Source organism: Stenella coeruleoalba (assembly GCF_951394435.1).
Source record: "Stenella coeruleoalba genome assembly, chromosome: 15".
Classification (NCBI taxonomy): Eukaryota; Metazoa; Chordata; class Mammalia; order Artiodactyla; family Delphinidae; genus Stenella; species Stenella coeruleoalba.
Window position 1 is genome coordinate 56,920,229 of NC_137161.1, and position 23,819 is coordinate 56,944,047.

General features: G+C 44.9%; 1 long non-coding RNA gene across 1 annotated transcript in view; it reads left to right on the plus strand.

Moving 5' to 3' along the window:
* LOC307198605 overlaps window positions 1-18,766 on the plus strand; it is a 227,260-nt gene extending 208,494 nt beyond the window's left edge. The window contains exon 4 of the long non-coding RNA XR_013831651.1: window positions 18,480-18,766. This is a non-coding gene — a long non-coding RNA (uncharacterized lncRNA). The remainder of the gene's footprint in view (window positions 1-18,479) is intronic.
* Window positions 18,767-23,819: the final 5,053 nt, after the last annotated feature.

The window sequence follows — 23,819 nt, forward strand, 5'->3', positions numbered from 1 at the left end:
GAATTTTAGGGCTCAACACTTGCTGGGGGTAAAGGAAGCAGAATCTGGCAGCAGGAGTTGAACTGTTAGGCGGCTACAGCCGGTACCTCAGGAGATTACAGCATCACTGTAACTGAGCAGGACCCTGTGGGGCTTTCCCAGGGCAGACCCCTTCCCCATACCCTCTGCGTTAGCTCTTCTCTGAAGTATCAGATAATAGTATCTGACGCGTATTTCCTGAGTTGTTTTACTTATGCTAAAACCGCCACCAAATGGAAGAAATTAACTACTTGATGATCATGAGCACGTAGCCCCCAGACCTACTGGTGCCTAAGGATTGGTAACGTTAACCCCCATGACACTGCCCTGTTACCTCTCCACCAGCCACTCAGAGAACTGTGCACGAGCTGATCCCTTACCCTGAGATGCTCCTCCTTCACCTGCCCTTAAAAAAAATGCTTTGCTGAAAACTTTCGGGGAGCTGGGTGTTTTTGAGCCACCCCTTCTCCTTGCATGACGCCTTTACAGCAAATGCTGCCCTTTCCTTCCACCCGGTGTCAGTAGATTGGCTTTACTGTGCGTGGGCAAGTGGACGCAGGTCTGGTTTGGTAACATCGTCAGCTACTTGGAGCTGGGGTGACCCTGCAGAGCTGTCCCACCTGGAGGCAGGAGGGCTGGGCCGCGCAGTGGATACAGGCTGCCCCCAGGGATGAGGTCGTTCTCTTCCATCTGGCGTGCGATTCCTGGGAAAGAACTTGGCCAATAATAGCCCCAGTAGCTGGAGGCTACTCAGTCCTGAAGGAGGGATCTGGGTAGTACACAGAGCATCCACCAGCAGCACCAGCCAGCGTGATTAGGGGGAGTAAACGCGGTCAAGAGCCTCAGGTGACTGGCATAGAGCATGGCACACACTAGCGTCTCATGTGCTGTTCGGTTTTCCTTGTGGCAGTTTGATTCTGCATCCCCACTAGGCTGAATGCTGCCCGGGATTTGACTGATTCTTTCCAGGAGCAGGCGCGTGTGCTGAGCCCTTTGAATGTACGCAGGACATTGAGGCCCCTGCTCAGACTTTATCCCTTTCTGGAAAAAGTGCTGCGTCAGCAGGATAGGCTGCTGGAGCCTCAGGAAGCACAGGGAAGTCGATTAAAGGCACCAGGAGTTTGTTTCCAAAGCGGCTGACTTTCCCCCCCTCTCCTGGGAGCTTCCAGGATCCTGGCCTAGAAGGTGGGCTTGTGGGGATGTGAAGGCTGACTCTGAGCTCCATGAGGACACACCTTGTGTGTTCAGTTTGTCATTGTATCCCCAGAATTCTCATGGGGCTTGGGACCTAGGAGAAGCTCAGTGAATATTTATTGGATGAACAAACGAACAAATGAATGAATGAATGAATGATTCTCCAGAAGGTACTGGAAGGTCCAAACTCATCCTCCTGATTTTTGGGCCCCGGGAAGGCGAGTGTGTTGCCATGGAGATGTGACTGCCCATGGACCATCTCCAGGCACTCCTTTCCCTTGAACTCTGGGCCCCTTGGGGTTGTGTGTGTTCTCTGGTCTCCCAGGTATGAGGTTCTGTAGTGATGGAGAGGCAGAGCTTTCACACATGCCAATCCCCTGCCTGGTCACCTTCTTCTTCCTTGTTCCTCCTCACTTCGATGAGCACTGATCATCCCTAGGGCTTTTGCTTTTTACAATGCAGCAGCCGGAGCGATTGCTTGAAAGTGCTCATCAGATCACGTGCAGTCCCAGTTTACCCATCAGTCGCTCCCCACTGCCCTTGGGATAAACTCAGAAGCTCCATCAATGCCTTCCCAGGCTTTGCTGTCCCTTCAACATCATCTCAGGACACGGTCTCCCTGGATCACGTGAGATAAATGCTGGCTCAGGGAATAATTAGGACAGTAGCTCAGATCACAGGTACTTCCCGGGGAGCTACAACAGCTGGACTACAGTTGCTGCCACTGGACCTGTTGTAGCAGATGCTGGAGGTGCCCTGCACGCACCCCTCGGCCTTGGCTGGGGTCTCTGCCTCCGTGTGTCCTGATAGTTTCCTCTGGTGCCCTGGGGTACTTCTCTGTTCACCCGCTGGGGCATCCTTGGCCTGTGCCATTCGTGGGCAAATATGCTGGAGATTCAATGCTCCAGGAACAATCCTCAACAGGTGAGGGATGGCGGTTGTATTTATGTTCATAAATGAAGGGAAGGGTGACTAGTGGCTGAGCATAATGTAGACATGGCTCAGCCCACCTATGTGACGTGTGAGGAGTGAAGCTTCGAGAACCCCAGCGGTTCTGAGGAGGGCCTTGCATGGCTCCCAAGCTTCCGGGTGACGGGCACTGCACAGAGCCCTGCTGGAACCACTTTACCAAGAACACTGGGAGGTCATTTCCAAACTGGAAGCAGAAAGGAATGGAGTGGAATGTCAGGCCTTATCGTGTAATTTGGGGCAAGTTACTTCTCTCACCTCGATTTTCTTCTCTGGAGGACAATCATATGATTAATTATCTGAACAGGGACACAGAGGGCATGAATGGGACACTGGTAAATTATGCCAGAATCATGGTATTGACTGGGGCATGATCCCCTTACCCATCTGCTAAGGGGGGATACTAACGGTGATGTAGTGGGACCCAAATTAAGACCTATGTTCCTATTTTAATCCTTGCAATTATCCTATGAGATCATTGCTATTATTACCCCACTTGACAGATGAGTAAACTTGGCACTGAGGGAAGTTCAATTCAGGTATGTGTTCAGTGCTCTTGACGGTGATGCTGTGAAGGTGGGGGGAGGGGCAGTGCTGCCGGCGCTGCCGGCGCTGCCGGGTGGCTGCCAGGTTTCCAAGTTTTATGCCACATGTACCGAGTGCTGGCTGCCTGCTGGCATCTTCCCCACGTTGTCCCATGAGGTCCAGGCACTGATGTTATCCCCACCTGCAGACCTAACCTCATACCAGTGGACTTTCCTGCTTCAGATTCTGAAATTACCTCCCAGTGTATTTGTTTTGCGGTACGCGAGCCTCTCACTGTTGTGGCCTCTCCCGTTGCGGAGCACGGGCTCCGGACGCGCAGGCTCAGTGGCCATGGCTCACGGGCCCAGCCGCTCCGCGGCATGTGGGATCTTCCCGGACCGGGGCACGAACCCGTGTCCCCTGCATCGGCAGGCGGACTCTCAACCACTGCGCCACCAGGGAAGCCCCCTCCCAGTGTTTTTGGTAAGGTGACTCCAGCAAAGCTCCATGTGATGCCACTTGGTCCCCTGGAAGCCTGGGAGCCCTCCAGGGCCGTTCTCAGAACCCCCGGGAACCAGAAGATCATTCCTCACAAATCACATGGACAGGCTGAGTCATGCCTCCATTATCCTCCGTCATCGCTGGCCCTTTAATTATGGATGTACAAATGGAGCCTCTTATTTTTCAAGGCCATAAAACTATCCGTTTAAAGCAGCTCCTGCTCAGCCCATCCGCACAGATAAACATAAATAACTCATACCACTTCCCCGTGAATTATGCATTGAATACACATCTGTAGAACTTCCCCGTCCATAGGAGGACTTTGAACCTACGGGGTTTTAACTGGACACTCAATCAATTTTCATATCTCTGTGGATAGAATTTAAAAAATATTCCTAGCATTATGTCAAATGTCTGTCCTTGTTACATGATAAAAAAATAAAACCTTCCCTCAAAGCCCTGTGATTTTGATCCCTGCAGCTCGTGTTCACTTGCCATGATTCAGATCTCAGCCCAGGTACCGATGATGGAGAGATTAAGATGATTCTCTGCCAGCCAAGCAGCGGAGAGTTCAGATAGCATCGGAGAGTAGGAGAGTCAAAGGGAGAGAAATGATCAGTGACAGAGGAAATATGCATGCGTGGTGTGAGCCAAGAAGCTCTGGCAGAGGGTGTCTGGGATGCGGAGAGAAGGGAGGGAAAGAGGGGAGAGAGAGAGAAAGAGAAAGAGAGAGTGCATGGTGGGGGAGGGGAAATTATCCCCTCTCCGCCAAGTTCTTTACCTCCAACAGGTCATTTAGTTCAATCTCCCATTTCATGACTCCATGGCTCCTTCCTGCAGGTGAGAAAACTGAGACTTAGGAAGGTCATGGGATTTTTTCCCCCATCTTTGTATTTAAGAAGTAGAATCATACAGTGTTTGTCTTTTTGTGACTGGCTTATTTCACTTCGCATTATGGCCTCAAGATTTGTCCATGCCGTAGCATGTGTCAGAATTTCCTTCCTTTTTGAGGCTTAATAATATTCCACTGCATGTACCTGCCGTAGTCTGTTTATCCACTCTTCTGTCGATGGGCACTTGGGTTGCTTCCATCTTTTGGCTATTGTGAAAAATGTTGTTATGGGTGTACAATTATCTTTTTGATACAGTGCTTTGAATTCTTTGGGGTATATGCTCAGAAGTGGAATTGCTGGGTCATATGGTAGTTCTGTTTGTTTTTTTTTAAGAACTGCCATTCTGTTTTCCAGAGGCTGCATCATTTTACATTCCTATCAATAGGGTCATGGGAATTTTCTACTAAGTGGCAAAACCAGGATTCAGACCTAAGTGGTTCTGGCTTCCAACCACTTGCTCTTTCTCACATGAGGAGGGTTTGATGGTCAGTTTTGTGAAATCCTTTGGCCACATTTCCCGGATAGGTGACAATGTGCTGCTTCTTAATGAGTTGTAGGGGGTTGATGAGTGAGAACCTGCTAATATGTTGGTAAGTTTCCTACTTAAATGCTATAATTTCTCTGGGGTCTCTGTGATAAGATATAGACCTTATATCTTGTGAGGAAATGAGCTCCATGTCAGTGGAGATAATCAAGGACAGCCTTCTGGTAACTCCTTTGGGATAAAACCAAGTGAACTCAGATATCCCTATAAGTGCACTCACAGCAGTATTTTAGCCTCTGTGCCCAGCCACGGGGAAAAGAAACGCTCTTCGGGTCCCTTCAAATCACAGCCATTTGCACATCTCTTAGGATATTTGTCCCCTTAACCTTCATACTTGGGCAGTGTCAGGAATGTAAAGAACAAACTCAAGAGTTGAAATGATAAAGACCTGGCTGTGACTTCCAGCCATGTGACTGGATGCAAGTTCCTATGCATCGCCAAGACTGTTTTCAATCTGTAAAATGGGGAAATAATAGTACTTCTCACCTCTTATGACATATATATGTATCCCCCTAAATTCATATGTTGAAGTCCCAACCCCCTGCATCTCAGATTGTGATTGTATTTGGAGATAGGGCCTTCAAAGATGTAAGTACGGTTAAACAAGGTCATATGGGTGGGCCCTAATCCAATCCGACTGGTATCCTTTTTTTTTTTTTTTTTTTTTTTTGCGGTACGCGGGCCTCTCACTGTTGTGGCCTCTCCCGTTGCGGAGCACAGGCTCCGGACGCGCAGGCTCAGCGGCCATGGCTCACGGGCCCAGCCGCTCCGCGGCATGTGGGATCTTCCCGGACCAGGGCACGAACCTGTGTCCCCTGCATTGGCAGGCAGACTCTCAACCACTGCGCCACCAGGGAAGCCCTGGTATCCTTTTAAGAAGAGGAAATTTGGATACAGTAGACACTCAGAATGTGCACACACACAGAAAAGACCTTGTGAGGTCACAACAAGAAGGTGGCCATCTGCAAGCCAAGAAGAGATGCTTCAGGAGAAGCCAACATTGTCAATGCCTTGATCTTGGACTTCCAGACTCCAGAACTGTGAGAAAATAAATATCTGTCATGTGAGCCACCCATGTTGTGACATTTTGTCATGGCAACCCTAGGAGAATAACACGCCATCTCAAAGGGTTATTATGGGAATTCAGTGGGTCATAGTACATAAAACACCCAGCATGGTACAAGCCCTTAGTGGACACTCAGTGTGCTCTAGTTTCCCTCCTGCCCATAATCCTTATGGGTCTTATTGTTCCCACGAGCTTCTGGGAACTCCTTGCTAGCTCCTTGTTTCCATCTTAGTACCCCAGCACATAGTCAGTGCTCAATAAATGTTTGCTGAACTGAATTGCAAATGCAGCACGCAGACATGGTCACTTTCCAAAGGACAGAGGGTCCAGCCCTATCCTCCTTCCTGAGCCCCACCCCACTGAGATTTTTTCCCCTCATTATGGAACCTCACCTAGGAGGTCTTAATTGCCTGGGGGCAGCCCCCCTCTTAACAACAGCCACCCTGGGTTTCTCATAGATGGTCCCATGAAAGTCTCATAGTAACCCTACAAGGTAGTAATAGTAATATCATTCCCACCTCTGTAGATGAGGAAACTAAGGTCTCAAGAAATTAATTGTCCTAAGTTATTCACCCACTTAGGGAGGGGTGATGCCTAGAGTCAAACCTGAGTTGATCTGATCTCAAAATTCATGTGCTTAACCACTAACCAAAAGGACTTAAAATTTAGATTCAATGGTTAATGAAAACAACAACAGTAATAAGTACTGTCTATTGATTACTTGCAATATGCTAGGCATTTTACTAAGTTGTTTACCCCCATTTTCTCGTTTAATCCCCTCAACAATCCATAGGTAGGTATGATCCTGCCTTCCTTCTACAGATGAGGAAACTGAGGCACAGGTGACCTGCTCAAAGTTGCATAGCTAATAAGGAGTGGGAGAGGATGTGGACCTGAGAGCCTCTCCTCTTAATCCCAGTGCTGCATTGATAATTACTGAACACCTACCATGGGCACCCTCTGTGCTCAGATTCCTTTTATGTTTTAGCAACATAATCCTTTTGCAGGGAGGCCCAGAGAGGTGGAGAGTATTATCTGGAGGTCACACAGCTGGTGAGTGGCTGAGTTGTGACTTTAGCCCCCTCAGACCCCAAGTCTTTCTATTGGCTCCATATGTGCTCTTATCACTCCATTTCTGCTTTTTCTGACCTCATAGCTGTTCCCAGGTGGCCTCAAGAACTTCTGCACTCTGAAAGATGGAGCCTTCTGGTAAGTGACTGACAGGCAGGCATTCACAGGGGAACTGGCTTGGAATGGCTCCAATGCTTATTTACTCATTATTTTGATTCTGAGCTTCTGCAAATTGAGGACTCAGCAGCACGAGGATTAGGCAATTTTCTTGCCTCCCATAATGTACTTTCTCTGAACTGGTTCTTTCGAGACAATTATTTGAGGCCTTCAAATTGCTCCCGCAAGCAAGCTGAGGGAGTCAGATGACACATCTTCATATTCAAACATGTCTTAGGGCTCCTTTCATCCCTAACTTGGATTCACAACTACAGGAAGGGAAAGGCAGCCCCCAAAGAAAAATTGCTCCTTAGACCAAAGAGAGGATCTCCAGTGCAAATCTTCTATGTCAAAACATACACTAAGCCCCTCTGTGCTCTTTCATATGTTATCCTCTTAAATCCTCATTCTGACCTCCTGAGATGGGTACTATTATTTCCATTTCCCAATTGAAGAAACTGAGGATCCTAGAGATGAAATAAAATTTCCCAGATAACAGAGCCAGTTTCCAACCTTTGCCATCTTTCACTCATGTCTCCTCTCTTTGAATTTTCAGAATATAAATTGCCTCTCTCTTCGTTTGGTGTTTACTAAGATGTAGTCTTATCTTTTATTTAACTGCTTTGGAGAGGTGGCAGAGTGTAGAGGTTAAAAGGATCAGTTTTCGAATCAGGGAGATGTGGGTTTGAATGCTGTGTCTACCTCTTATTAGCTACATATCCCATGAGCTATTTAACCTCTCCGAGTCTGTTTCTTTTTTCTGTAAAATGGGGATAAAAAGAGTACTTAACTCATGGAGTTCTTTGCAGGAGAATAATGGATTTAAAGTGGCTAGAACAGTTCTTGCACATTGTTGATGCTTAAGAGAGCTTAGCTGACCTTGTTGTTTAGGTCATTATTGTTAATTTGTGCGGACATGGTTGGGAAAAATGCTGGGAGGAGAGCCAGGCATCCAGGTGTCAGTTGTAAAGGATGCAAATTCTTGCAAACTTGCACATAGCTTGTGTGGTTCAGAGACTCAAATTCTCTGAGTTTAGATCTTATTTAAATTCTGTCCGATGGGGATCTCGAGTCTGGCTCTGTTTGCTTGACAGGAGACCTGTCGGGGCTCGGATGTCACTAAGTGCCTCCAGACAGTGCCAGGCAGCCAGAAGATGGTTCATAAAAGTGTGTTGAATGATTTACAAATAATGTAACTTTACGTGAATGCTTTTAAAAAATCCCAAAGTGCTTTATAGGTGTAAAGGACTCCTGGATCAATAGTTAACACAGGGAAAGAAGGTAGATTAGAGCAAATCAGAAGGGAGAAAGAAAATCAAGGAAGGAGGGAAGAGAAGAGAGTGCTATTTCCTTATGCACCGTGATGGTAGTGGCTAAGGGTAGGGGGTCTGGAGTCGGATGGTTGGTTGGAAGCCCTACTTAGTCATTTTCTATCTGTGTCCTTGGATACATTACATAACCTTGCTGGGACTTTGTTTTCCCAACTCTAAAAGTGCACCTGTATCATAGGGCTGTCGTGAGAATTAATAGGACAATAGCCTGTGACGTGTTTAGCACAGAGCCTAGTACGTAGTGGTTGCTTAATACTAGATTATTGTCACTATTATGGATACTGAAGACTGTCCCGGGGGGAGTACTTAGGAGACTAGCATGTATTAAGGACTGATTTTCCATCCATAGTTTATCTAATCCGTACAGCAAACCAAGAGGGTGATGCCATGATTATGCTCTGCGTGTTTACAAATGAGGATCTGAGGCTCAGGGAAATGAAGTAACTAACCTGAGGATGCACAGCTGGGAGATGGTGGTGCCTCGGCAGTTTGACCCCAGCTCTGTGTGAATGCAGAGAACTTGGTTCCTGTACCTCAGTGCAAGGACAGGAGCTTTGACAACTGGAGAGGAAGAAAAGGAGGCAGAGAGGGAGACCAGAACAGCTGCAGACCATCCCAAGTGAAGGGAGCTGCTGGAGCTGGTCTTGTGTCACCATGGAGAGGATTCCAACTGCTCTGAGAAACTGCAAGTTCTGTGATATTTAAAATGCTTTCCTTTCTTTCAGAGTCTATCAAGACTTTTACAGTTTCTTGGCCTTTGGAGGGCTCCTACAAACTCTTAGGAGCACAGCATGTGAAGGAAGTATCTGATTTTCAAGACTCTATTGGGATTAGGGAGACAAGGTGGTCCTTGGAGGGCTGGCCCTCCAAGAGATGTCTTCCTTCATGGACCACCTGCTCAATTACTCACCTAGATCCCACCACACACCCTGCGTTGCTGCTAGCTTTCTCCCCATGCTGTTTCAGCTTGTTCTGTGGCCTTACCTACCACTATCATCTTCCTGACACCATATAAAGAACAGGGACAAGTGAAAGGTCAAGGCCATGGTTTTATGTGCCTTTCCCTTGGCAATCTCTCCACCACTGGAACCCTTCAGGGAGTTCTGACAGCACTGGGAGCTGCCTTTGGAGTCCCCTAAAGCAAGTCACTTGGATTCTTTGCCACAGCTGTTATATACTGGTAATTACAAAGACTGAGGACCGTATGATAAGGTGCTGTAATATTATGACAGGTTTACAGCAATGGTCTTTTGGGATGCATGTTTGAAAGACATGTATGAAAAGAAAGGAAGTTGTTTCCCCATTTTCAGTCAGAAATTTATACAGAAGATTTCCATGCATCAGAAAGTCTAAAAAGGGGGACTTCCCTGGTGGTCCAGGGGTTAAGACTCCGAGCTCCCAATGCACAGGGCCCAGGTTCAATCCCTGGTCAGGGAACTAGATCCTGCATGCCGCAACTAAGAGCCCGCATGCCGCAACTAAGAGCCCGCACGCCGCAACTAAGACCTGGTGCAGCCAAATAAATAAATACATACCTAAATAAATAACAATATTAAAAAAATATCAAAGTTCAAAGAAAGTCTAAAAAGGGATTTAAAGCCTCTATGTCCCCTTCTAAGATTGCCCCGAGCCTCAGAACGTCTAAATCTCTATCTCACTTCCTCCGTGCACTGGGTCATCTAGGGTAGGTCATTTTTTTTCTTTCTTTTTTAAAAAATTTTATTTTGTATCGGACTGTGGTTGATTTACAATGTTGTGTTAGTTTCAGGTGTACAGCAAAGTGATTCAGTTATACATATACATATTGTCTATTTTTTTTTCAAATTCTTTTCCCATTTAGGTTATTACAGAATATTGAGCAGAGTCCCCTGTGCTATACAGTAGGTCCTTGTTGGTTATCTATTTTATTTTATTTTTTATTTTTTGGTTATCTATTTTAAATATAGGGGTGTGTATATGTCAATCCCAGACTCTCTAAGAGAGGTCTTAAGTACCATATGTTTGGCATCTTCTTGCACCAGGTACTTGGGCTACCTGAATCTTCGAATCATTCCATGTAAACATTCCATTCCATTAGTTCAGAAAAACCCAAATGAACTTTTTGGCCAACCCAATATAATCCCTCATTCATTGTAAGGAGACTAGATTTTGGAGAGGGACAGTGGCTTGTCCTAGGTCATACAGCTGGCAAGGGAAAGAGGCACAACTTCAACAAGATGTGTATGATTCCTGATACTGTGGTGCATTTCTGATACCGCAGCCTAGGAAGTCATGGTTCTTCGAGTTGAAAGAATTGATCAGATCACCAGGTGAGTACGCATTGGAACAGGAGTTCCAGTGGTCCTGACCAGTGTCCTCTGGTGAGTATAGAGTTCGAGCTGAATCAGGCGCCCTGGAAACAGTCATGACAGTCGCTCCTGCCGGGTGCTATCTAGAAGAGCTGCCCAGGCGTGGACGGAGTGAGTAATAAGAAATCTGTTCCTAATCAAGAGCGATGACACCAGGGACAACCACCCTGCCGTCTGCACTTTCACAAAGGAATGGCAAGACACTCCCGGCCCACTTACCACACTTCTGTCATGCTGATGTCCTCGTGGTTCCAGGCATCAGGGCTTTGCACATACTGGTCCTTCCTTCTTCACCTCCCTGCTCTCTCTCCAGCTGACTTCTACTCATCCAGAACAAGGGCTGGAGATACGTGATGTCCTCTTTCAGTTAGAACTGGCTCTAGAACCTGTGATGGGGTAACAGCTAGGGAAAAGAGGAGAGGTTCATTGCTCTCTGAGTGTGATATAAATCCTGAGGAACTTGGGATTCTGATGGAGGATGCTGGAGGAGAATGCAAGCATCCTTGAGACTCACAGTTCGGAGACAGAAGTATGGCAATAGCTGGGGCTGTTGGGACTTGACTCCATCGGGGGTTGTTTCAATATATGTGAAAGGTTTTAAGAGAAAGATGTTTTAAGAGGCCACTGGTCAGGACCGCTGGAACTCCTGTTCCAATGCCCATTCACCTGGCCACCTGGACCATTCTCTTCAGCTCCAAGAACCATGACTTCCTAGGCTGGGGTATCCATAACTTGCAGGGCTTTTGTGACTTTAAATGAAAGGCAAAGCTTATTAAATGCTTAGAAAACTGCTGGAAGCATTAAATACACAATTGGTATTATATTCCTGATTCTCTTGGTCTTGCTGGAGAAGGAGCGCTGCCGGCCTCCATGGTTTTAGGAAGTACTGAAGGTCAATGAATCTGCAGAAGATATGAAGTTGGCTGGTCTGTGTTCTCAACATGTCTGAAGAGCCCAGGAGGCCTGGGCTGGTCCTGGTGGCAGCGTGAAGACGACATCTGTTAAATACAGAGCATGACCCATTTGCAGCGGACACCTCAGTGGGTACCCAGGGGAACTGGAGCAGGGTCCTGGGTTTGAGTGCTCTGAAGGGGAGCCTGACTGGAGGAAGCTCTGCCCATCTTCCTGCTGTTTCCCAGAAATTCCAGGCTTGAGAGTCACTTTCAAGGGAAAGGACAGTCCCACCAGGGATTGGAGAGTCCTGTCAAGGGGAGCAAAGCATCAGTATAAACAGACTGGGTTTCTATTGAGCTCCCCATCTATTGTTTATGGATAAGGATATGTGATGGGGGTGAGGTTGATTTTAAGGGGCATGGACCCAACGGGCCTGCTCCAGTGCAATTATTACTGAAATACCCTTTTCAGACCCAATCTGAAAAGATTGGGTCTTTCCAGCTCGTCATCTTGGCATGCTAGGGGGGGGGCTTGGTAAGAATGTGTGTGTTTGTGTAAACTCAGCTATTTTCAATTCCTGCTCCCTCATCTCTTGGCAGGAACCCCCGGGGCCACCTGGCAGATGGCTGCTGGTCCTTATCTGCAAAGAGCTGTCAGTCATGAGATGCCTCAGGGCTGACGATGCTTCACAAGGGTCCTTCTACTGCCTCAGGGCAATTGGATCTAGGAGACTCCAGAATAAAATTTAAAAGCGAGAAACAGACCCAGACACATTCTAGGTCTCCAGAAACTGCTTTAGGTGGCTTCTGTTTCAAATGGTAATAATAGTACTAATCACTGTTACAGCACACCGATGCCCCTCCCACTTCATAACACGGCAACGATAGAGTAGAGACATCAATGACCTTGGAACTGCGCTTACTAAAGTCAACTGCGTTCATTAAGTTCTGTCCCACATGAGTTTGGGGGCAGTGGAAGGGAAGTCAGGTTTAAATGAGCTAGATTCAAGAGAGCAGAGCAGCAATGTTAATAAACAAAACAAAATTTCAACAGAATAAGGTGCTAATATAGGGGATCCGAGATCCCTGGAGGGCAAATGACTTTACAACAACAATGATGGGAATTATTTACTTGTTTGTTCACAGAAAAATACATGTGTTGAAACCCTGCATTGTGCCAGGTCCTCTTCTTGGCACTGTCAACACAGGCATGTCCTGACCTGCAAGGTCTAGCAGGAGAGACAGTCTTTCAACAAAAGATTTCCCGAATAAATGTAATTACGAGGAAATGTTCATGGTGCTCTGAGATTGCACAAAACGGAACCAAGTCTAAAGTGAGGGTTTAAGGCAGTGACATTTAAGATGAGCATTTACTATTTTTTAAAATCAATTTTATGGCGGTATAATTTGCATCAAATAAAATGCTTCTTTTTACCACAATCAAGATATAAAACATTTTCTTCACGCTCGTGCTCCTTTGTGGTCAAGCTTCACTTTTCCACCCCTAGCCAGGAGCAATCACCAATCTACTTTCTTTTAAAAAATTTTTTAATTGAAGTATAGTTGATTTTCAATATTATGTTAGTTTCAGGTGTACAGCAAAATGATCCATATATATATATGTATATATATACACACACATATACATATATATGTATATATATATATTCTTTTTTAGATGCTTTTCCTTTGTAGACTATTACAAGATACTGAATATAGTTCTCTGTGTCATACAGTAGGCTCTTGTTAGTTATCTATTTTATATATAGTAGTGTGCATATGTCAGTCTCAAACTCCTCATTTATCCCCTCCTTTCCCCTTTGCTAACCATAAGTTTGTCTTCTGTGTCTGTGAGTCTATTTCTGTTTTGTAAATAAGTTCGTTTGTATCAGTTTATTAGATTCCACGTATAAGCGATATCATATGAAATTTGTCTTTCTCTGTCTGGCCTACTTCACTCAGTATGATAATCTCACACTGCAAATGGCATTATTTCATTCTTTATTGTGGCTGAGTAATATTCCGTTGTATATATGCACCACATCTTCTTTATCCAACCATCTATTGATGGACATTTAGGTTGTTTCCATGTCTTGGCTATTGTGAATAGTGCTGCTGTGAACATAGGGGTGCATGTATCTTTTCGAATTATTAACCGAGGGTTCTTGACCTCAGCACTGTGGACGTTTTGGATCAGATAATTCTTTGCTGTGAGGGGCTGAATTGTGATTTTAAGACCTAGGGTCTGTCATGCAGCGTGAAGTAAGTCAGAAAGAGAAAAACAAATACTGCACGCTGACACATATACATGGAATCTAAAAAAGAAAAAGGTTCTGAAGAACCTAGGGGCAGGACAGAAATAAAGATGCAGACGTAGAGAATGGACTTGAGGACACAGGGAGGGGGAAGGGTAAGCTGGGACGAAGTGAGAGAGTGGCATGGACATATATACACTACCAAATGTAAAATACCTAGCTAGTGGGAAGCAGCCACATAGCACAGGGAGATCAGCTCGGTGCTTTGTGTCCACCTAGAGGGGTGGGAGAGGGAGGGTGAGAGGGAGACGCAAGAGTGGGGGGGATATGGGGATATACGTATACGTCTAGCTGATTCACTTTGTTATAAAGCAGAAACTAACACACCATTGTAAAGCAATTATACTCCAATAAAGATGTTTTAAAAAAAGAGAGATGTTTAGCAGCATTCCCAGCCTCTACTCACTAGACGCCAGTAGAATATGCTAACTTGTTACAAACCAAAAATTGTTCCAGATATTTTCAAATGGCCCCCAGGGGAGCAAGATCACTATAGTGGAGAATTCCAGAATTTCAGATAAATGAATCACAGAGTATGTTCTCTTCTGTGTCTACTTCTTTGGCTCAGTGTAGTTTTTGAGATTTATCCCTATTGTGTGTCTAGTTTGTTCCTTTTTTATTGCTGAGTATTAGTCCATTATATGGATGTACCATAATTTGTTTATCCATTCACCTGTTGATGGACATTTGGGATGTTTTCAATGTGCGGACATTATGAACAAGTCTCCTGTGATCATCCATTTATAACTCTGGGTGAACATACGTTTTTATTTTTTTGTTTTGTTTTGTTTTGTTTTTTGCGGTATGTGGGCCTCTAACTGTTGTGGCCTCTCCCATTGTGGAGCACAGGCTCTGGACGCACAGGCTCAGCGGCCATGGCTCACGGTCCCAGCCGCTCCGCGTCATGTGGGATCTTCCCAGACCGGGGCATGAACCCGTGTCCCCTGCATCGGCAGGCGGACTCCCAACCACTGCGCCACCAGGGAAGCCCTGAACATACGTTCTGACTTCTTTTAAGTAAGGAATGAAATCATGGGGTTGTAAGTAAGTATATTTTTAATTATATAAGAAATTATCAAACTGTTCTCCAAAGTGGTCTTGTCATTTTATATTTCCACTAACTATGTATGAAAATATGTGAGAGTTTGGGTTACTCCACATCCTCTGCACCGTTGGAATGATTAGTCTTTTGAAGTATATACATCTTCTAATACCTGTGTAGTATATCTCATTGCATCTCTGACAGTGACATCCATCAAGTTTTGTGTGCGTATTGGTCGCTAATATGTCTTCTTTTGGGAAATATCAGATCACATCTTTTACCTATTTTAAAAATTGGTCATTTCTTTGCTTATTATTGAGTTATAAGAGTTCTTCATATATTTCTGGATACAAGCGCTTTGTCCGATGTTTGTATTTCAAGTGTATTCTACCAGTCTGTGGCTTTCTTCTTCAATTCTTTAATAGTGTCTTTGAAGAGCAGATATTTTTAATTTTAAGGGGGTCAAATTTATCCATTTTTTTCTCCTTTGATAGTGCATTTTGCATTTTTTCTAAAAAATCTTTGCCTATGCCAAGTCAAAAAGACTTTTTCCTATTTTTCCTCCAAACTTTTTGATGGTTTTAGCCTTTATAAAGTTTGGCTCTCTGGCCGATGCTGGGTTAATTTTTGTCTATGGTGTAGGTTTAGATTTAAGGTTCATTTTTCTTCCCATATGGGTATCTAGTTTTTCCAAAGCTATCCTTTCTCTGTTGAATTTTCTCAGCCTGCTCATTAAAAATCAATCAACCATAGGTATGTAGGTCTATTTTTAGACTCTCTAGTCTGTTCCATTGATAAATTTCTTTCTTTGAGAATATTTACTCTTATTATTGCCACTTCTGCTGCTGTTGCTACTCCTCCTCCTCCTCCTCCTCTTTCTATGACTCCTACCACTGCTGTTGCGACTGCTGCTTCTTCCTCTCCTATCCCTCTCCCCTTCTCTCTCCCCCTCCCCTGCCCCCTCCTCCTTCTCCTGTTTCGTATATTCAGGAGTAAAGCAGTCTATGCTTTTTCAAGCAGAATGAGTTGCATGACAACTCAGTGCAATACAAAGGATGAACTGCAACGCTCCCACTTTGTAGATGAAGAAAAAGAAATGCTGAGTAGTCTTAGCATGAGAGGGCAGCTAGTTAGCAACAAGATAAGAAACCTGAATTGTCATTAAATCTCATTTCTACTGTTTACATTCATGGCAAAACATTTAGAAGTTCCGTGGCGTTTCCCACTGGAATATAACTTCTGGAGGGCAGGGCTTTTGTCTGTGTTGTCCGATGATGGATCCTCCATTCTTTGAGTGGTGCCTGGTACCCAGGAGGCCCACATATTATAGGGGATAATGAATGAATGACGAAGAATGAATGGATGATGAATCTTCCTCACGAACTTGGTTATAATATCAGGAATACTTTATTATTTTAATGGATTCCCATCCTCTGCCCACTCTATCTTTCTCTTCCTGCAAACTGAATGTCACAGACCTGTTTAGAAATATACCTCAAAAATCAGTCCATTAAAATGAAAAGATTTTGGAATTCTGCATTTGTCCATATTATTAAAAGTCCACATCACAAGCTTGTACTTTCAGATTCAGGGTTCAAGAAGTGATTTAAATCTAGTCTTCTCCCAGACTCCACCTCCACCCCCTCACTGACCATTCGCATTCAGTGGTGTTAAAGATTTATATGGAAGAAACATTTCTTTTTTCTTAGACCAGGTGGCTAAAGAAAATAGCTTTGAATTCACGCTGTGCTAAGGACAGGTCAGCTATCGCTCCATAAATGATTTATTTTACTTTTTAGGTGTATAATAGTGTGCTTCTCCTCCTGTACTTAAGAATATTTAAGCATAGGAAAAAGACAGGATCATATAATAAAAAGAGAACAGACATGGGAGTCGGATGGTCCTAGGTTAAAATCTCCATGTTCTGACCTTGGACAAATCATTACCTTCTCTGGGTGTCAATTTTCTTTAATTTTTAAGCAGAAACACTAGTACCTACATCTTAGGCATGTGGTGGGATTTAGGTAGGATGACTTAAAAATTCCAACCCAACGCTAGGCATTTATTAGGTAATTCAGTCCATGTAAGTTTCCTTCCTCTACGCCTTGGAGAATCATTTACATAATGGAGGTGGAGGACCTGTGCAAACTATGAAGTGCGGTACCCTGTGGGGAGGTGCTTCTCTCCCCACCCTCATCTCCTGCTGTTTCCTTACAAAATTCTGAGTTCAGCTGTGTGGAACTACGGAGGCTCCTAAACGCATCATGCTCCCCCAGTCCATCTGAGTGTCACGTGACCTTTGTGATTCAAGACCCAGCTTGTGTCAATCAATAAACTTTCTGTGTACAGCAGCTCCCTGCCCCCATCAGGTTGATTCCACTCCCTTTGTTGAGATCCCCACCAAACCCATAATTCGTTCACCTTCATTGTTTCTTATCACTTAGTACACATTTATTTCCTTATGTTCCTTCCTCCTTCAACAGGAGTCTGAGCTCCTTCAAGACAGGGTCTGTCTGTTTCACCTGTATCCCCAGCACTTAGCATATAATTGGATTTCTAGAAATATTTCCTGAATCAATAAATATGATTGTGTTATTAGTATTGTTAGAATAATAAGAATTTTCTCCACACTCAAAAAAAAAAAAAAAAAAAACCCAAAGCGATATTTACAGCAAATGCAATACAAAGGGAACCTGAGGGTTATCATGAAATCCATTGGACAGGGGACCCGTCCCCAGCCATACCCTAAGGCTGGTGGAGTTAAAGGTGTCACCTATCATTCTTTCATTACTTACGCTCTCCTGGACTAATTGTGTCCATCCTTGTCTTTTCAGCAGGCACCCAATAGCGTTAAATGAACCAATAGGTTTCATATGGAACTTCTGGTCAACAAGATAGCCGAGCACAGAGACAACTAAAACAATAGTTTGGCAGGGAAACCTAGTAAGGTGGATGAACCTACATCAGAACTTCATGGCCAGTGAAGCTCACAGTAATTCATCATTCCTCCTCGGCTCGGTACACTCCAGCTTCTGTGCTCTTCATCCCAGTAGAAGTGCTCTCGCCAAGCCACCAGTGCTTTCCTTGCTGAAGAGATCACAGACACTGTCACTTTTCGACTTGCGTCTCCTCTTTGCAATATTTACCAGATTTGACCACTCTTTCCTTCCCGAAAAGCTCTCCATGGTCTTGTCATCTTTACAGCAGTATATCAGGACATTGGATATGGAGGCAGATACTCTGAGATTAACCCCTTATTCTATTCCTGTCGAGTGGGCAATCCTGAACAAATTAATTCACCCATGTAAGCCTCGGTTTCTTCCATCGTCAAAGATACAAAAATAAATAACCTTTGCAAGAATATTCAATAAAATTTAGCTATATTATTACCATATTCTCCTGGTGTTTGACTGACATCTTGGTTTGTTTCTTAGCCTTTTTTTCTGGCCTTCACCCATCTGCTCTTTCCTTAAAAAATGAGTTTCCCCAGGCTTCTCTCATGGACTCCCTTTCCATTTCAAGCTACACATTCTTCCTAGGAAGGTTCATTTAACACCATAGCCTCGAGTGTCAATTTTATGCTGAGGATTTTCCCTTTTTTTTTTGTCTTTAGCCCAGATTTTTCTCCTGAGCTCCACACTCAAACTACGCGACATTTTCTCTTGGGCATCTCCCAGGGACCTCAGACTCTCTGCTCCAGTTGGATTACACAGCCCCCACCTGAGATTCAACCTTTCTCCAGGGTCCATTATCTTGTGACCCATCGAGATGCTCAAGCTTTAGTCCTCCCCGCTCCACCAGGCAGTCATTCATCGTGTCCCGCTGTTTCAAACCATCCACTGCCACCGCAACACCATCCTTTCTGGCGAAGATATCTCCAATAGCCTTCTAATTGGTCTCCCTGCTGCCATCCTCGCCCACATCACTTCATCACCCAGCTGGAGTGGTCTTTAAACAACAAAAATCAGATCATGCCATTCCCTTGCCTGAAACATGTCAATAACTTCATTCTGAGAATAAAATCCCAACTTCTTCATATGGTGTAGTGGATGCTGTGGTGTGCTGTCCTGACCCGCTGCAAGACCGAGAGCTCACAGCTGAGTCCTTCCCTGGACAGCATACTGCCTCCTCCAAGGTTATACCCCTCATCAGGGAAGATTCCAACACTGGCCAGTGTGGAGGTACAAAAGTCTGTCTCCCTTGCTTCAATTTGGGACAGCTACAGCGCCCCCTGTGACATCAACCGAGATTTCAGTTGTAACTGCAACACTGTTCACCTGCTGCATCTGCCCAGTCAGCTTCCCTCTTCCTCCCAGGTGTTGTACCTGAGAGCACTCCCCAGTAAACCTCCTGCGTGCAAATCTCCACTCAGAGTTCATCTCCTGGGCAACTTGATCCACAAAATAAGGCTTACGAGGTTCTTCACAATCTGGCTCCAGCACAATGTCCGGCATAAGGTAGATGCAAACGGAGTACCAGGGGTTGATGGGCTGGTTGGCTGCTCGGGGCACATGCATAAACATGAAGTGAGCTGAAGAAATCTCTTTCACTCTGTCCGCACTCGGCATGCATTTAGGGGCTCTCAGGGGCGTAGTCAGACAACATCCAGGGTGGTTCATGGGCAGTGCAGACCCCACATCAGTAACAAGGGGAACCTGCAATCCAGGCAGCACCGGGGAAGGTAGGGGAGGTTTTCTTTTACTGTTAATGCTTTATTTGCCGAGCATTTACCTCTGAATCGATTTTTGTGTATTCTCTACTCTGCCAAGCCAGGAACAAAAAGCAAAGGCAAAATTTCAGAATGTGCTTTTCTTCTGCAGCCAGTGGAGCTCTCACTGAATCTCACCTTTTAAAACAACTTGCTGTGGGAACAGCGAAGGCAGATCGCTGGGAGGATTCTTTGTGAAATTTGGTACTAAGCTCATCCCATCAGGTAAAGAGAAAAGGAAAGAGCAACAGCCTCCCAAGCTTTGTTCACAAGCTTGAAGGTTGCTATGAGGGCAAGCTTGGAGACCTTGCCTCCAGGCTTTGCACGTGCTGTGTTGTCTGCCTACATCACGCTTCCCTGTTTTATTTATCTGCATGAATCCTTAGGTATGACCTCCTACAGGATATCTTCCCTGACTCCCTGCAGGATTATGTACCTCTCCTCTGCTGACCACACCAAACTGTCCCATAACTTCTTATTTCTTTCTTTGCATTGGCCGCTAGGAGGCTCAGTGCTCAATTTGCAGGCTACCAGTAACCTGTTCAATATGTGTGTCATGGACATTCATCTTACTTTCGACTTCCTCTTCTTTTGCTTACACTTATTTTCTCTTCCTTTAATTTCCTTGCTAGCATAAAGTTGTAGTCTTGTACAGACTCCAACCAATTTTTCAAGCAAGAGGTAATGTTTTAGTGATCACAATATATTGTAATTGACCACCTACTTATCTCCTTTCCTCACTGGTTTGTGAGTTTATGAAGAGAAGGTGGTACCTTCTTTTCACCCATCTGCCTCAAATGCCTGGCACATAGTAGGCCCTCAAAAATATTTACTGAGGGAGGGAACTGGTTTAAGGAGTGGGGGAGGAGATGAGTCTAGTGCTTAGGGGACCTTTGACTTTAGACCCAGTGCTGTAGGCAAAGATAATGGAAGAAGCCAGATATTTTGTGTATTTTTATACTAAACAGATCACAGATGATTTCTTGACCAGGTGGCCTGGAGAGGGAAGGAAGGAAGGAAGGAAGGAGGGAAAGAAGGAAGGAAGGAAGGAAGGAAGGTAGGAGACCACCAGAGGGAAAATGTTTCATTTAAGAGACAGCCCTTTCACCTTCCTGCTGTGACTAGGCCATTTGTTAAATCAGTGGGGCCAGGTCCAAATACATAAAACACCGAACAGAAGCTGCTAACTTCCTCTTTAAAGATTAAAGTGCATTTTCATCTTCCCTAAGAAGCAATAGTTATTTCTGTTTCTTTAGCAGGACAATATGACATAGGGATACCCTTACTCCCGACATTATCACATTTTAAATGGACAATATCCCCTGGAGGAGGGTACTGTTAACCTCATTTTCCAGAGGAAAGATGCGAGGCTCAGAGAGGTGAGGTAACTTGCCTAACGTCGCTCAGCTGAGTGTGAACCAGAATTTGAGCCGTTGTCCATCTGACCCCAAAGCCCATTATGTGCTTCTTTCTACATCATTCTTTCCAGGGAGCGCTTCTCCTACTCATGGTCTTTGTCTCCTTTTGGAGGGAACTTCACCCCAGATCCCCCATAGGAAGCACCTGTGGCCTGGCAATTTTTTTTTTTTTTTTTTTTTGCGGTACGCGGGCTTCTCACCGTTGCGGCCTCTCCCATTGCGGAGCACAGGCTCCAGACGCGCAGCCTCAGTAGTTGTGGTGCACAGACTTAGTTGCTCCGCAGCATGTGGGATCTTCCCGGACTAGGGATTGAACCTGTGTCCCCTGCATCGGCAGGCAGACTCTCAACCACTGCACCACCAGGGAAGCCCGACCTGGCAATTTTAATGAAGGGAGATTTTCTGGATCAGTGATTACTCCAGAAATAGCAGGAGTGTGGATTCAGAGCAGTGCTCCTCAACTAGGGGCAAATCTGTCCCCCACGCCTTCCCACCAGGGGACACTTGGCAATGGCTGAAGACACTTCTGGTTGTAACAACTGGTATATGTGTGCGTGTGTGCGCTACTGGCATCTAGTGGGTGGAGGCCAGGGATACTGCTAAACATCCTACAGCACACAGGACAGAGAGATTTCTGGCCTTTCCTGACCCACAAGCTGGCTCTTTCCCACAATGCCTCTCCTCTATACAAAATGTGGACAGCACCCAGGGGAGCAGCTCCTACATCCCAGATCCAGTGACTCTGCTTCCCAAGACAAGTCAAGATGCAGAGACAAAGATGAGTGATGACACGGACAGAGTCGGTTCCCAGGGGAAAATGCAGGACTCGGGGGAGAAGGGAGACCTTTCAAATCGACCCATCATGGGCCCATTTCCTCCTCTTATCTCAAAATAGAGGGTCAGATATAAGCCATTTATTGGTGTGGACCTGGCTTAGATTTGAAGAGGGAAGAGATCATTTTTCATGAGCAGCTCTTGGGGACAAGCCTGGCTCAGAATTTCTGCCAACTTAGAGACATGAGTAAACTGACTAGGAAATGATTGGATGGTCCACAATTAATCATCAAGTAGGGCCTGGGGAGGTAAACTTTGTCTGATATTCTTGAATTCCATCCCCACATTCTGAAGTGTCAATGATTTATTAAACTAGTGTTAATTTAACTCTATGTGCCAGGCCTTGTGCTTAGGGCTTCCTCAGTATAATCGTAGTTGATCTGAGTACCAGCTGATGAAGTAGGTACCATCATTACCTTCATTTCACAGGTGAGGAGACAGAGCCTTAGAGTAGGTAAGCAAGTACCTCCAAGGTCATCAGATCATAAAATTTAGATTTGAACTGGGTTCTGATTAACTCCAGTGACTAACCTTTTAACTGCCTAAGAACTGAATCTGGCCCTTGAATATTCTTGTTTGACTTCTACAGTGTTTTTATTATTGTTATTAGCCAACAGTTTAAAAAATTGAAGATTTTACCAAAATCTGATCTCTTAACTCATCCTAAAGAATAAGACTATTTGGGAACACTGCACATTCTCACCTGGCCACAACTGGCTGACACTGAGCAGTAGCTGTGCTTTCCAGAAAGTACTGTCACTCATTTATGTAACCTGCTTGGCACCTGTAGGTACCTGAGCTTTTAACCTTTGGTCAAAACCACTATGGCACGTAATTGGAGTGGGAGAAGGGAGACTGAGGCCCGCGTATGACATGAACATTTTTTCCTTTGGATCCTCTACCATGGGCAACATGACCTAATCTGAACTTGAACTTGACCAACCCCTCCTTGGGCCAGAAGGGTAGGGGACTACATGGCCCATCACGGTGACCTGAGGTGCGTAGAAAAAGCAGGAATCAAGACCTCCTTAGAAGCCAGTGAAAAGGCTCAGACATTCTGTCTAAACCTTCCTTTAGCTTTTGAAAAGTCCCAGGTTTTAGAATTCTTACAGGTATTGTTAAACTAGATGTCATGTCCAGGTCAACCTCCCTGACTATCGCAGCCATAATTCTGGTGCCCAGAGGGAGAAAAAGCAGGTAAAGAGCACACCCTTTGTAGAATTCTGACTTAACAAGGCTTATTTATATCTCTCTGTGTTACAAGTTACAATAGCATCGTCTTTCCATACATAAATAATGTATAAATATGTGTTAAGTCACTGTGCATGCTTTTTAGTCCTTGGGAAGCAGAGGACAAAGAAATTGACCTTACAGAGATGTTTAGAGGTTACACCTCTCCACCCTTCTTGCATTAAACATAGCGTTTGGCCTACCCTTGGAGAGAAGTCCAGAGGAATGTTTTAACATAGTGTCACGTGGATTCAACGTGGCTGCCAGTTAAAGGTCAGAAACTCTCTGGTGGACGATGATGATGATGATGATGGTGATGGTGATGGTGATGGTAAGCTGGCACCTCCACTGAGGTCACCTGTTATATACTATATTGGATGCTTTTTATGTATCACCTCCAAACTCTATAACAACTCTTTGCAGTTGGTCTTATTATTTACATTTTGCAGATGAGGAAACGGAGACTCTGAGACATGACACGTCTGAGGTCACAAGCTAGAAAAAGTCATAGCTGTTATTCATAGCTGGTCTAATGCAGTTTCATTTGCTTCCAAAACCTTCCACCCTACCACATACATAAATTCTCCAGCAATTTAAATTAAGCTATCTGGGCTACCCAAGAGTACAATTTGGAAGTGCTCCATCGACCCCATTTCCTAATTATCCAGTGAAAATCTATGAGTCTAGGAGACTTCAAGCATTCATCACTGTGTAAAGTTCAGGCAGTTTCAAGAAGTGTGGCTTTACAAACTCATTTAGAAGG